Source organism: Lynx rufus, unplaced genomic scaffold (assembly GCF_022079265.1).
Source record: "Lynx rufus isolate CCGP_SWC_20201006 ecotype Redwood Valley unplaced genomic scaffold, mLynRuf1.p SCAF_7, whole genome shotgun sequence".
Classification (NCBI taxonomy): Eukaryota; Metazoa; Chordata; class Mammalia; order Carnivora; family Felidae; genus Lynx; species Lynx rufus.
Genome location: NW_025814889.1, coordinates 39,867,768 through 39,880,496, shown reverse-complemented (window position 1 = coordinate 39,880,496; position 12,729 = coordinate 39,867,768).

The following is a 12,729-nucleotide window of genomic DNA, read 5'->3' as shown; positions in this document are numbered from 1 at the left end:
TGAGGTAGGAGGGGAAAACACTAACAGCACGTTTATTAAAGGCAGGAGGATGCTATATTGGGAGGTGTTGCAAACACCACAGAGGACAAAGAAATAGCACAAGACGGGGATGGTAGAGGCAATATTAGCAAAGACGAGAAGGACAGGATTCAACTGGGTGACAAAGGAGACCCAGCTCACCTAGGAGAGACCACTTGATCTTCAACAAAGAGAACCTATGGCACAGCTTTTCCCTGAAGACATTTATGTAGGGCAAATTACTTTTATAACCCCAATGTTTCTATAATATGATGCTTTTGGGGGGAGGGATAGGAAGACTTGGGCTTGTTTAATTCTGGAAGCATTAAAAGAGTTGATCTGCTTTCATGAGCCCTGAAAATCAGAAGACCTAAGTGGAAAGCTGCACACAACTCCTAGACTTGAGTGAGAACAGAAAGACAAAAAGCAGTCCCCACTGCACTATGAATAGTAATAGTCTGACTTTTAAGAGAGAGAAAATATTTCAACCCTGTTGGGCCTTCTGGCTTCTAGTCTTAGATCTGCCATTAATTTAGTGTCATTTTTAGAAGGTTCTCTTCCTTTTCTGGGCTTGTTTCACTATCTTTTCCAGAAAGGTCTCCCTGACTCCCTCCCTCTCCTAGGGATGCTTACAGAAGTGTAGTTATCAACCCCATTATGTAATTTTTAACTTGGTGTATTGAGGCAAAGGAGTCATAAGGAAGACCTATATGGGCCGTGTGAAGGAGATATGCCTGTTTCCTGCCCACAGGAATAACAGATGGAGTACTATTTACCCTATTTTCAAAAGTCAAATGGTAAATCTGGAAGGATAAAATAAGGCTAAAGACTTTAGAACATTAAGTTCCTTGAAGAAAGCTGTTGCATAGATAATACATTATGAGCACTTAAAATCTTACCTGCTTGCAAAATTCTCTTGAGTTCTGCCCACAGCATCTGCACCATAGCAAAAATTATTTCTTTCCTCATTCAACCAGTACTTATGGAACACCTACTATATACCGAACATGATTCCTACTCCTGAGAAATGCAGTGTAATAGAGTGATAAGATAAAAATAAGAATCTATTTGAATATATTTTTAATTGTTATAGGGATCCAATGGTGGTGATGACCAAGCTGGGTTTTTATGGATTGAATAGCCGTCTAGTAATAATAAAAGTAGGAAACCAACATATATTCAAGCAAAGAACAATGCATGCAGAGATATAGTGATATATAAATAAATGTACCATTAGCCTCATTTCTAGAAATGGTGAATGGAAATTTCTGGAAATGGTGAGTGGTTCTGTGAGGTAGTGCACAAATTAAAGTGGCATAAGATAACACTATGCAATAAAAATTTCTTGAGTGCTAGCTACTTAAGAGAGAAGAGAAGTGTATCCCTTTCATGGGAGGTTTGCTGCATTGGATGTCTAATGTCCTACTTTACCACACTAAGGAATGTGAACTTTACCCTGTATAGAGTAGGAAAGAATTGATACTTTTAAATAAGGGAATAATGATACCAAACATCTAAAGAGGTAGACAAATCTTTAATGTTTGCTAAAGTTCTTATCTAGCCAAAGTCTGATTTTATTTCCTTTATGGCTGAAAGCTTGTGCTGGTAAAATAGTGTGTGATATGCTAAAAAACAAAAACAAACAAAAAAAAAGATTTAATATTACAATATACAGCACTAGTGAAATATACAATTATGTACGTCTTGTACTAGGAAGACCTCAACACATTTATGAAAAGATGTTTTTAAATAAATTATATACATCTCTGTTCATAAAAATAAACACATTTTGAAATTGGGTTAAATGAATGTTCTGGACATTATGCTAAACCACCACTGTGTCCAGACAGAATGACTTAAAATGGTCACAAGAACAAAATATATTTATTACTATTTATACCATTTTTCCAATCTTGCATCAGATCACTTATCTTCATAGCAGTACAAGACTATGTGACTAAGTCCTAGTTCAAGAATCAGAATTTCTGACCTTGAGCAGCGAGACATTTTCCAGTGCTCTGCTTTTCCCCATTAGTAGAATCATGTTTAAGATACAATGATATAATGACAGAACCAGACTTGCAAATCAGTGACTATCAAACTGAAGTGGCACAATACAGAAAAGATGGGGAACTGGGAAGGAGGCTGTTGAGATCATTTAAGTACAAATAGGTGAAGAAAAAGATGACTTTAAAGGTCCAGGTCAACTCTGAGTTTCTATTATTCCATGACATGTATCCGAGGCATTATTAGTATCAGATCTTGTCACTATTGGTTTATAGACAAGGTCCAAACAATTTTGGTTTCTCTGGGTATAAAGATCTCCATGCTACAATGGAAATGGAGGCTTGTCTCTTAACACTTCAGAAAAGAAAAAGAAAGAAAGAAAGAAAGAAAGAAAGAAAGAAAGAAAGAAAGAAGAAAGGAGGGAGGAAGGAAGGAAGGAAGGAAGGAAGGAAGGAAGGAAGAAGGAAGGAAAGAAAGAAGGAAGGAAAGAAAGAAGGAAGGAAGGAAGGAAGGAAGAAGGAAGGAAGGAAGGAAGGAAGGAAGGAAGGAAGGAAGGAAGGAATCAAAAAGGAAAGAGAAAAAGTAGACCAACTACAAGAGTTGTAGGGCATACTAATAGTAACACAGTAAATGGTTTCTGAGTCTAGATCTTGCATCCGCAAAATCCGTAAAAACCAAAGCCAAACCAAACCAAAACCCACCATTCTGACGGCACCAGTACCTCTGTGATGCTACCGCTGAGTTAAGAACATGCTCGTGGAAACATTGCCCAAGAAGCCCAGGAGCTGCCCTTGCCCTATGGCTGCAAAGACAGAGAGAAAACTTTATAACAAGGATAAGCTTCCTTATCTTCTCTCTTAAGTAGCTAACACCCAAGCAATTTTCATTTCACAGCAACTAAAAATATTCCAGGTCTTGGAAGTTTTCTGGATTTTTAGTGTGTTACAACTGTGGACTAGAGCTTATGCTAACCAAACTGCTTTGGTCGGTAGACATCTCCATATCTCATACTGTCACGCACAATTTCCCAACCAAATGTAACTTGACTCCAGCTGATGCAAACCTCGATCCTCTATATGCATGATGTAATCATGTATATAATAGGCTCCTATTATTCCATCCTTAAGTATGGATGAATGGAAATTCTGTCTAAATGGAAGCTGTGCTATTTAAAATAGTCATCTCAGATTAGTAGGGTTTGGGAATTATGAAATCCAGGGTAGAGTTTGCATTAATTACATTAATGTTTGCTCCCTACATTAATCTGTAGACTTTGCATGGAGAAAAATGACCAGGGACTAGGCTTCTAAAGCCCCCTTATACACATATGGCATAAGTCACAAGGGAATTCAATAAAAGGACAGGTAATTCTGAGTCTCATGTTCTTGCAAATATCTTTCTAACAGTGGATCAGTGGAGTCTTAGGTAGAAGCAAATGTTTTTTTATTTGTACAATCTAATCTATCTCCCACAGTTCCTTATAGCTATTCCATTAACTCCATAGAAATAACCCTTTCCTTCACTGAGATGTTAATGATCTCATTTCTTTAGAGTCCTTTCAATTTTGTTATCACTTAAAGAAGGGAAATCATTTGGGACACTAGCTCATTTTTCTAGAAGACTCAGACGACAGGGATGATGTTTCTAGAGTGCTAGAAAGAAATGGACTTCTCTGTTCCAACTGAGGTTTTCCCACGGGTCATTTTTCTGGAAGAGTCTCATCTGAAATAGGGTCATGCTTTGCTACTGCTTTACTGGTGGCTAGAAAAACTTAGAAGCAAGAAAGAAAAGTAACTAAGAAAGGAAAAATACTGCATGAGGACACACATACATACAGAGACAGTATTCCCAAAATGGAGGTAAGAGAGTCAAACCTCTGAGGTGACAGCTTCTTTATCTTCCCTCTTCTTTTGTTCAGAGACCAGCAGGCTTCAGGTCTCAGTGATTACAGCAAAATCTAAATATCCTAGGGTCTTTCACACCTCCAAAACTGGCAGGCCTTAAATCTGACTAACCCAATTTCACTCCTTAAATGGTTACTTTATAAACTGCAAGGATCCTATGGGCTTGTATGATTTATCACCTAAGCCAAAAGAAGCTGACATTTTATTCTACACTTTAAGTATTAAAATGCTATGGTTTGGGATTCAAAATATAAAATCTAGATTTCCAACACAACCGTGATTTGATACTACAGAATGACAGATGTTTGGGGAATCATATTTGTTCTCTGAATAGACTCAAATCTACGTTGGATCAGATCTGCATCTGGAGCGCAACAAGCTGGATTTTTAGCAAATGCAAATTTCCTGCTAGCAGGTTAGAGACACCGAGTAATCAGAATTACCATTAATCACCATAGCCTAGAGGTTTTTTTTTCAGGTCCAAGTGCAAAGCTGCCCAAACAATTAGTTCCTCTGAGGTCTGTTTTCAGATGGACAATCTAAATAACCCTGTCATTTCTGGACCAAATGCCAAGCTGACTCTGCTAAGGAGGATGCAGGTGTATGGTGTCCATGCTGAGTAGTTCTAAACTGGCCACAAAAACACTTAGGGGCATGGTGATAGGGCCACACAGGCTGAGTTTGCTTTTAAAAGCCCCATTCCCACCAACTCCTTTCCAGGCACTTCTTTGTCATCCATGTGACACATTAAGAGGAAGTGCTAATGTTACACAGATGCATTAAGTCACACAAGCGGTTTGGTGCATTTTACTGGGAACTCAAAGCATTACACCACAGACGTGTTCAGGCGGAGCGAGGAGCAGACTGTGTCAATACCATCCGAATCTGTGCTCTGAACATGCATTACAAAGGAGCACAATTACCCAGCCTGTGCCATTAGGCAGCATTAGCCAGCATTGCCCATCACTCCTGATTAATAATTGAACTCAATCCATACAGGAGAGCTCAGGCTAGTCTGGAAGATGCCTTCTAGCATGCATTAGAAAGAAGCACCTCCAGGGGCCTCAGAGCACTTTATCCATTTAACAAGTCAATCTATGAACTACAGTAAACTCTCGATTATTAGAAACTGATGATCCCACTTTTTAATGTTCCTCTGCTTTACTGTCCATCTTTCTCCCTCTTGGTACCTTCCCTCTGGCCACATACAAGTTTATGACGTCCTCTGTTATGGGCGCTCTGATGCAAGACCCAAGCCCCCTTCACAACTGAATAACTCACCCCTCAACTGCTGGGAATGCCCTCAGCCATGAGCCCTCCTTGGGAATTGCCTCTAATGAAGACAGTGACCTCACCCAAGGTTAAGTTCTTCTCAGGGTATCCTCATCCAGAGATGGGTCAGCAAGAACAAGTAAAGTCCTGCCCCCTTATCCCATCTCAGGGAAAGTCTGAAGGACCACTGTAGCTTCAGAGTTCCCTACAGGGATGACCGAGCCTCTGTTGTAACTGTGTTGCAGCCTGACACCTCCCTCTGGTCAGCTTCACTTTCTCTCCCCTCCCAGGTATAATCCCCTGAGAGCACTCCCTAACAGTCTTCTGCATGGCTCTCCACCTCCTAGTCTATTCCCCAGGAGGACTCAACCTGCAGCTGGAAAAGAAAGAGTCAGAACTTACCTGTCTCCTCAAGAAGCCACTTCAAGGGTCAAATAAGATCATGTATGTGAAGGTTTCTTATAAATTGCAAATGATAAAAAAGGAACACTTATTACACTACCCCTTTAACTAAGACACCATTAAATGGTGGAGCATTTGTACATACAGCAAACAAAACTGCATCTTTCCTGTGGTTTGCAAGTTTAGAGTCTAAATAAAGCTGGGGGTCCAAGTTTACTGAGCAGTTAGTTTAAATAATATCAAAACTATTTACCTTAAGTACGTTAATCACTTAAATTTTTATTCATTTATGAGACGTCTTCAATTCACACAAATCTGAGGAACGTTGCCAGGCTTTGGGAGGTACAGCAGCTTTTTCCAAAATATCAAAATAACAAAAGTATCAAAATAGTTTGATATTTGTGAGTCAGGGGAACAACACTGTTAAGGCAGTTATTTATTTATTTATTTATTTATTTGGTTAGTTAGTTATTTTACAAAGCAGCAAAGTCTTAGAGGAGTAAAGACATATGCCATAGGTCCACTGACCCAAATTTTTCAAGGGCAAGGAAAGTTTCCAGCTTTAATGTTCCCCTTAGGAAGGTCACTTTCTCAGCAGACCACACAACAGAAAATAGACACTTTTTGAACTTAACAAAGTGGAAGGAACTGGCCCCGGCAGGAAGAGACCAATGTTCAGAGACGATCCACATACATATTTTCCACCCCAGGCCACTCTCTGTCACTATGTGCCTGAGCTATCCATGGAGCAATGGAGCATAAACCCAAGCAAGAGAGAATCAGATACACTGTCACTATATTCATTGTGGTGAGCACCCAGAGCCCACTGAAAAATATGCTGGGATCCCCAACTTCTGTTGGTTTTTGGTTTTTTTTCCTTTACTTTGAATTACAGTTTCTTTAACTGCAAAATGGAAAAATTTATCATGATATCTTACTGTGTGTCTCTGTGTGTGTGTTGCTTAATTAAAAGGGAGTGGTGACAAATCTGTAGTATCGATTAAAAGTGCTACCCCATTTTGGCTAACACACCTATAACACAGGTGATACCTATGGGTTCATGGACAGGTAGATGAGTAGAGATCAGAGTGTATAAATGTGTGTGTGTGTGTGTGTGTGTGTGTGTGTGTTCACATACATGAACTGGGGATCAGGATAGGCATTTTCCTGGCAATACAGACATCGGGTCCCCCAAATAAGTGATGTATGGGCACTTAATAGTGTACAGGGAAGGAAAGGATAACGAGGAAGAAATAAATTTCTATTTTTCCATCTTTAAGTGTTCTGACCCTCTCCACCTTTGGTCTTGAAAGATACATAGCACCGAAGTGCCAGTAAAACAGCATTTTTAAGATTCTCAGAAAATATTAGGATGTCTACAACCATCAATCCAAAAGATGATGCTCTAACAAGTCAAACCCCTGATAGCCTAAGAATATGAACAGTTTTCTAGAAAAATGAACTGCCAACATCTGACTTCTAAAGGAAGCAGGGATATGTATGAAAAATGTACCAATCCAATGTCAACTAGAATGGATGAGGAAATGTATTTTCTGGAGGTGTTCAGTCTTTGTGTCTTGGGAGAGAACTCAGCAATAAACTATCAATGGTTAAAGTTACAATCTCTGTCAAAGTAATCCAAAATAAGGTTCCTTCCCAAAGAAAAGGGCACCAAGAATAACCGTTTTTGTGGTTATTCTCAACTACTGTGTTTATGGAACTGAGGAACTGAACCCAATACAATAAGGGTCAAATGTCAGCACAGCCAGAGAAATTGGGACTTGCTGCAACAGGTGACAAATTCAGAATTTTCATTCACAGAGCCACTGTATTTATGAGGAGAGTGGAAACCGCACCTAACATAAAGCCGTCAGGTATAAAGTAAATAAATTTAAATGGAACATGGTTATCCTCATTCATTTTACAAGACTCTGTCTTGTAAAAATCACCTCTAACCATTCTCCTTTTAGGTCAGTACGTTTAGGACCTATGAAAATGTTACTTGGTTTTGAACATGAGAATGCTAAGGCTTCTCAAGACCATATCCTCAAATCTGACGAATCTCTTTTCTTCTCCGTGAGACTCTATCTATATAATCTGTCATAACAAAGAGTCTATCTTACTGGATTCCAGTAAGCTTCCTGGATAATATAATCCTGAGTTTAAAAACCCAAGTCACAACTCGACTGACCACTGAGTGCAGTGAATTGACCCATAACACAATATCTATGGCTTTTTAGAAACAGCATAATAGTCCCATCACTGAACATTAAACCGCATTAACTGATGAAGCATGGCTTTAGTCATCATAATAATTAATGAGTGGTTTAATATGCACAACACATGAGCCAGAGTCTCAAATCTCCCCACTGTGAGCCTATTTCCTAACCAGCTATTTTAAAACTAAAGACTTGAAAATTATTCTGGCTAAACTCTCTGCCTTCAGAAAGGTAAAACAATATCATTTTCATTTTGCCCATCATACTCTTGCTACAATCTTGAGATTTATAATTAAAGACAAGTATTTTCCTTTTTCAGGCTAAATGACCTCCTTTTGCCCATCCAATGGGTGTCCCGGCTGGAAACGCTGCTCTAATGCACCACCTGAAAACTGTTTCAGAGGACAAATACTTTTCTTCCAACATGCTAATTATGGGAGCTATAAATTGTTCTGTTTTTTAATTACTAAACCTGTGACTGATGATGTTTAGAGTGTTCATCTTTATCCATTAAAGATAAACATTATTTTTTAAATGCCAACAAATGGGAACTTCATCCTCTGGAAACCTAAAAGAAAGCCATTCTATCTTAACTGGAAATGTCCTTTAACAATAAGCCAATATGGGGCACCTGCCTGGCTCAGTTGGTTAAGTGTCCAGCTTTGGCTCAGGTCATGATTTCACGGTTCAGTTCCTGAGTTGGAGCCCCGCCTCGAGCCCCACCTTGAGCCCCATGTCCAGCCCCTCGTGGGACTTTGTGCTGACTTCTCAGACGCTGGATCCTGCTTCACATTCTCCCTCTCTCTCTGCCTCTTCCCCATTCACACTCTGTCTCTCTTTATATCAAAAATAAATAAACATTAAAAAGAAAAAATAAACCAATAAGCCAATATCTTGTGATTTTTCAAAAACTAAGAGCTGGGCATCCCATCTTTTAAGATTGGTATACACTACTCCCTCTAAGATTGAAAATTATTTTGCTTGCTAATGAAGAGGGAACAATGATGGGGCAAAACTTACTCTCAGAAATTTCCTTTGAAATTCACATAAAAACAAATTACTTCCTTCCTGTAACAGTGAAATAATATTTTATGGAATGGAAAAAAGCAATGATCATTGTAGAGATAATTAAAGCACCTTGGATTTCCAAACAGTCTTAATACATCGAGAAATGAGCATTTTTAATAAAAGTTGGATGTGGCCCTCAGCTCAAAACTTAGTTATCCAAAGCTTAAGCTCCTAGTCACTGATCATCCTCTGATTTCAATTCTGAAAAAATAATTTCTACTAGAATTAGTCTAGAAACATTCCTAAAATGTATTTACTACTGGGCACTTCAAACAACATGGAAACATGTTATCTATTTCAGCAAACATGAACATGCCATGTAAATTGTATCTTTAAAAAATCATTAATAAGGTAGAGAATGTAACCCCTGAATGTTATTCTCTAGAAAAATGTTGCATGAGCCAAAGATTCTAACAAATACTCAACTTCTTAATTACAATGAAATTCCTTGAGAACCTCAGATGAAAGTTCCACTGTCATGTAAATCACGGCTACTTTATCTAATAATTTTTAAGAAGAAAGAGTTGGACCACAGTAGAGATAACCTATACATTTTTATAAACATCTTTGTAGTATTGTGCTATTCAAGAAAAGGCTGCATTGACTCATGTGTGCTTGTGAGGGTTATTTTATTTTTAGCAAGGGAAGTTAAGAATATATTTATATTTATATAATATCTCTCAGACAAGCATATGAGAAAATTTTGCAAACAACATCTTGCTTTATTTCTCAATATTCACAGGTGGAAAGAAAAAAATTAAATCACACAATACTTTGTACATGAGGGAAATGAGGCAAAGAGAAGGGATGCAAATGACTGAAGATATCTTATGGTTCCTTCACTTGTAACAGAGCAGAGCGTGCCCTTGATGTTTGAGGTCTGAAGAAGTAAAATAGTATTATGTGACAGTGTAAGGGAGGAACAGAACCAGAAATGGTGGCTCAGTATTCTGTGGGGCTGCAGCATGGCTGTTGTTATATGCAGGATATACTGAAAATCCCTACTGAAAATGTCTCTGCCCCCCAAGTCTTCAAACTCTACCATAATACCATTATTTTTTGAATTAAGCATCTGATCCCCCTGGAGTCTTCCTTTAAAGGACAGTTCCTCCTCTGAGGAGAAACCATCTGGCAGCCCCCTCCCCCTGCTCCTCTGTTCTCATTTTAATTAAAAACATAACTATTTCTATCTCACATAGAACATATGAACACATATAACACATATGTTGTATCTTACATATAACATGTGTTCTAGAACATGTTAGAATTTACCAAACATGTTAACCTGTGTCATCTCATTTCATCCCACAACATTTCCATTACATTTCCATTTTAGAAATGAGCAGTTTAAAGACTCAAAGAGCCTACATCCCTAAGCAAAGCCTACTAGTTTCTCTTTACTATGTAACATTACACTTTCTAGCATCCCAGCAGCTCAATAAACACTCAGAGTCCCTATCATGTGCCAGCACTGGACCATGGAAACATCAATGAACCCAGGGTTGCCCCCTCCACCCAGTGACCTTGGGCAGATCCTTTGGCCTATAAGACAAGGACAGTGATATCAGCCCTAATTCCCCAAGCAGAACAAAACAACATACTTAACGTGGAAGTGGCCTGAAAACTGCAAAGCGCTAAACAAACTGGAGGTGTTGCTATTAGCACCTCCCTGGGATCGAGGGTGTCATGTTGCCCCCAAATTGATAAAGCCAAGAGCTGAGAGGTTCTGACCATCTTCTAAGAGAGGGAGTCTGTTGAGGGGCAAGGGAGGGGGGAGCAGCAAGAACAAAGCTCCTTCCAGACATGATGAAGTCTGAGGCCTCCAGCATGCAGACAGGAGGCTCCAAAACATATCTGCACAAAGCCGAAATTAAGGACAGGGCTGAGCAAAAACACTGTGGTATTAACAGATAGTGAAAAGAAAACCTGAAGCAACGGCTCAGATCTGAAGGAACTGCAAATTTAATGGGTTTAGAATTCAAAGCTATTCTCATACCAGGAAACAAAGGGGGACATAATGTTTAAATCATGGTGGTTCATTAATTCTAAGATTCTCTTTTTCTTTTGTTTCTTTTTTTTTTTTTAACATTTTTACATCTCTAAAATTGGGATGAATTAATACAGCAGATCATAACATGTTGTCTTGTTCTTTAAAATATGTCAAATAACAGTGCATATTAAAATTGATGGTATATTTGGGGAATCTGGGTGGCTCGGTTGGTTAAGCATCCAACTCTTGGTTACGGATCAGGTCCTGACCTCGTGGTTGATGGGTTGGAACCCTGCGTCAGGCTCTATGCTGGCAGTGTGGAGCCTGCTTGGGATTCTCTCTCTCTCTCTCTCTCTCTCTCTGCTCCTCCTCTGCTCATGTTCTCTCTCTCAAAATAAATAAGCTTTATAAAAATCAATTATATATTAAATTCAGTTAATTAAATAGGATATTTTCAATGACCTGTTTTTAAGCCTGTCCAAAGGGCTGCTTTCCAGTCATGCAGCATTACTATGCTGTCTTATCTGCATAAGACTTTGAATGGACAGGCTCCGTTCAGCCTCGGGGTTAGCCTTCCCTCCACGCTCCAGTCTGGTTAACTCTACAAATCTAGACTGACTGCAGGAAGCATCAGCCAGTTTCCCTACCCAGTGGCAGAGAGGCTGGAATCAAATCACATCAGCTTTCTGTCCTTGAGTCCTCTGATTGGTCTCCCCTTAAAACTGACTTGCCTTCTTTTTGGAGTTCGGTATACAGCAAAGCTTCCATTACAACCCTACTGGTACAGCTCCCTGGATCTGTCCATCTCTGCTTCAAGAAAACCATTCCAAAGCTAAGCTTTGAGAAACACACTCAGAGGTGTGAATGTCCTGGCTCCTTTGCCCACCGCCATTTACATAGTTCTAGCTCTCTCTTACCTTTCTCTGTCAGAGTTCAACTGGTCTGTTTGTTGATCACAACAGAAAAATCATAGGAAGCCCAGCCAGCCTCATGATCCACTTTCATGAGCAACTTCCACAACAAAAATAACATTCACCTCCAAATCTTACAATGTGAGCCCATCACAATAAAATACAATTCTATGATGATGCCCCTGCCACACCATGCATGCATCACGTAACAGACACCTGTCATAAAGCATGTAATCCTGTTTGGTCTGACATAAAAAGCTTGCATAAAATGAGATTGAAAGTCAAGAAAAGAGAACCTCGAAATCTCAGGAAGAATCAAAAGGAAATGCACCAATAAGTCATTCAAAAAAATAGAAAAAAAAGAAATGTTAACCACACATAGAGCTATGTGGGAAAAGTTTATGCAAAGAACCACCAGGAATCACTTCGTTGTTTCACATCAAAATCGCTTCCAACACCTTATTGTAATTATCAAGTTAGTTGATGCCAGACCACAGCACTGTTACACACACACACACACACACACACACACACACTATCCTTTCTGAAAGGCTTAGACTGCAACTGAAAATAAACTTTCAAATCAAAAACAATTTAAGTGAATATAATCAATTATTTTGCTCCCTGGGGCCTCGTTTCTTTTTTCCTTTTCAAAGCTTGATTCCCCCACTGCTTTCACAGGCCAAATTCCAAAGGCCTCTCCTTGGGATCCTACCTGAGACCAAACTGTGAATTTATTATCAGAATTCAACCCCAGTGCATTTCCTTGCACAGAACAGATAGTACCACGAGGCTCATCACCGAGTTTACCCTGGGCTCATCACATTATTTAGAGAGATCCCACATGAAAAACTTCCCTAAAGACCAGTTAAACAAGAGACAAATAACCAGTCACAATATTCCTTGGTAAGATCCTTAAAAATTATCTTTAATTGATG